This window comes from Alosa sapidissima, chromosome 8 (genome assembly GCF_018492685.1).
Source record: "Alosa sapidissima isolate fAloSap1 chromosome 8, fAloSap1.pri, whole genome shotgun sequence".
Taxonomy (NCBI): domain Eukaryota; kingdom Metazoa; phylum Chordata; class Actinopteri; order Clupeiformes; family Clupeidae; genus Alosa; species Alosa sapidissima.
The window spans coordinates 28,847,077-28,849,576 of NC_055964.1; the positions used below are offsets into that span (position 1 = coordinate 28,847,077).

The window sequence follows — 2,500 nt, forward strand, 5'->3', positions numbered from 1 at the left end:
GGGTACCTTTTATTCAGTGCCTTTCTTCACAACAAATATTTAGAGTGGTCTGCAGGTAAGACCAATCTTTCAGCTTGGTTCCACTGCGCATCAACATTTCCTAAAGTAAGTCCTGGGTAACGAACTGCAGCAGTTCACCGGTGGAAGCTAGCAGCAAAAGTTGCAGAGTTTCACAGAACAGAGGGCTCGTCCGGGATTTGAACCCGGGACCTCTCGCACCCTAAGCGAGAATCATACCCCTAGACCAACGAGCCACGCTGCGCAAAAGCTTTTGTCGAGCGTTTTGTGCAGCAATATTTAACTGAAAGGAAAGGCAGGTCGGGTGGTGTTGAGTTGCAGAAAAGCTGCCGGCTACATGCTGTACAGCAAAGGAGAGACGATGCTGACACAAACACATCATACTGACAGAAAGTTGCGTGGGAAAGGTCTCGTCCGGGATTTGAACCCCGGACCTCTCGCACCCTAAGCGAGAATCATACCCCTAGACCAACGAGCCACTCTGCTCAAACGCTTATGTCGAGCCTTCTGTGCAGCAATATTTAGCTGAAAGGAAAGGGAGGTGTGGTGTTGTTTAGTTGCAGAAAAGCTGCCGGCTATATGCTGTACAGCAAAGGTAAGACAGTGCTGACACAAGCACCTGATAATGACAAATAGTTGCGTGGGGAAGGACTTGTCTGGGATTTGAACCCGGGACCTCTCGCACCCTAAGCGAGAATCATACCCTAGACCAACAAGCCTTGACTGGCTATGAAATTAGCTGAAAAAACAACAACATAATTTTCTAGATCACTGACGAGAGTTGAAAATTAACACATTTCAATGAAATGCACCTGTAACGCCTGCGGGCTCGTCCGGGATTTGAACCCGGGACCTCTCGCACCCAAAGCGAGAATCATACCCCTAGACCAACGAGCCGCAACGTGATGGTTCAGGGGGAAAATATATACATCCAACTGAGGCTAAATCTCCACAGGAGAAACGCGTTAGACAGTGAGGCCGACAAAGAATTGGTGAGGAAGCACAAAAGGGCTCGTCCGGGATTTGAACCCGGGACCTCTCGCACCCAAAGCGAGAATCATACCCCTAGACCAACGAGCCGCTGAGTGCTCCCCTGGGTCTTGTTTTGTCAGGACCCCTTGCAGGCCTGAGCAAGTAAAAAATCTGGTCCAAAATTGGCTCTTTTCCTTCAATGCTAACAAAAGAGTTTCGTCTTTGTTTGTTTCGTTAGCGTCGATTCTTGCAGTAAAGTCTGGCGTTTGTTTCGGAAAGAAGGGCTCGTCCGGGAGTTAAACCCGGGACCTCTCGCACCCGAAGCGAGAGTCATACCCCTAGACCAACGAGCCTGGGGGAAGGGTACCTTTTATTCAGTGCCTTTCTTCACAACAAATATTTAGAGTGTTCTGCAGGTAAGGCCAATCTTTCAGCTTGGTTCCACTGCGCATCAACATTTCCTAAAGTAAGTCCTGGGTAACGAACTGCAGCAGTTCACCGGTGGCAGCTAGCAGCAAAAGTTGCAGAGTTCCACAGAACAGAGGGCTCGTCCGGGATTTGAACCCGGGACCTCTCGCACCCTAAGCGAGAATCATACCCCTAGACCAACGAGCCTGGGGCAAGGGTAGCTTTTATTCAGTGCCTTTCTTCACAACAAATATTTAGAGTGGTCTGCAGGTAAGACCAATCTTTCAGCTTGGTTCCACTGCGCATCAACATTTCCTAAAGTAAGTCCTGGGTAACGAACTGCAGCAGTTCACCGGTGGCAGCTAGCAGCAAAAGTTGCAGAGTTTCACAGAACAGAGGGCTCGTCCGGGATTTGAACCCGGGACCTCTCGCACCCTAAGCGAGAATCATACCCCTAGACCAACGAGCCACGCTGCGCAAAAGCTTTTGTCGAGCGTTTTGTGCAGCAATATTTAACTGAAAGGAAAGGCAGGTCGGGTGGTGTTGAGTTGCAGAAAAGCTGCCGGCTACATGCTGTACAGCAAAGGAGAGACGATGCTGACACAAACACATCATACTGACAGAAAGTTGCGTGGGAAAGGTCTCGTCCGGGATTTGAACCCCGGACCTCTCGCACCCTAAGCGAGAATCATACCCCTAGACCAACGAGCCACTCTGCTCAAACGCTTATGTCGAGCCTTCTGTGCAGCAATATTTAGCTGAAAGGAAAGGGAGGTGTGGTGTTGTTTAGTTGCAGAAAAGCTGCCGGCTATATGCTGTACAGCAAAGGTAAGACAGTGCTGACACAAGCACCTGATAATGACAAATAGTTGCGTGGGGAAGGACTTGTCTGGGATTTGAACCCGGGACCTCTCGCACCCTAAGCGAGAATCATACCCTAGACCAACAAGCCTTGACTGGCTATGAATTTAGCTGAAAAAACAACAACATAATTTTCTAGATCACTGACGAGAGTTGAAAATTAACACATTTCAATGAAATGCACCTGTAACGCCTGCGGGCTCGTCCGGGATTTGAACCCGGGACCTCTCGCACCCAAAGC

The 2,500-nt window shown here is 49.4% G+C and overlaps 7 non-coding genes across 7 annotated transcripts in view; all 7 read right to left on the reverse strand.

Moving 5' to 3' along the window:
• Nucleotides 1-182: 182 nt before the first annotated feature.
• On the reverse strand, nt 183-254 carry trnap-agg. The gene has a single exon. It is a non-coding gene; the product is annotated as a tRNA-Pro (tRNA).
• A 589-nt stretch (nt 255-843) lies between these two features.
• Nucleotides 844-915, reverse strand: trnap-ugg. Its single transcript has one exon. It is a non-coding gene; the product is annotated as a tRNA-Pro (tRNA).
• Nucleotides 916-1,026: 111 nt separating this feature from the next.
• On the reverse strand, nt 1,027-1,098 carry trnap-ugg. The gene has a single exon. It is a non-coding gene; the product is annotated as a tRNA-Pro (tRNA).
• Nucleotides 1,099-1,271: 173 nt separating this feature from the next.
• Nucleotides 1,272-1,343, reverse strand: trnap-cgg. Its single transcript has one exon. It is a non-coding gene; the product is annotated as a tRNA-Pro (tRNA).
• A 190-nt stretch (nt 1,344-1,533) lies between these two features.
• On the reverse strand, nt 1,534-1,605 carry trnap-agg. The gene has a single exon. It is a non-coding gene; the product is annotated as a tRNA-Pro (tRNA).
• A 190-nt stretch (nt 1,606-1,795) lies between these two features.
• Nucleotides 1,796-1,867, reverse strand: trnap-agg. Its single transcript has one exon. It is a non-coding gene; the product is annotated as a tRNA-Pro (tRNA).
• A 589-nt stretch (nt 1,868-2,456) lies between these two features.
• trnap-ugg overlaps nt 2,457-2,500 on the reverse strand; it is a 72-nt gene continuing 28 nt past the window's right edge. Inside the window, exon 1 of the tRNA in view lies at nt 2,457-2,500. This exon is cut by the window's right edge and continues 28 nt beyond it. This is a non-coding gene — a tRNA (tRNA-Pro).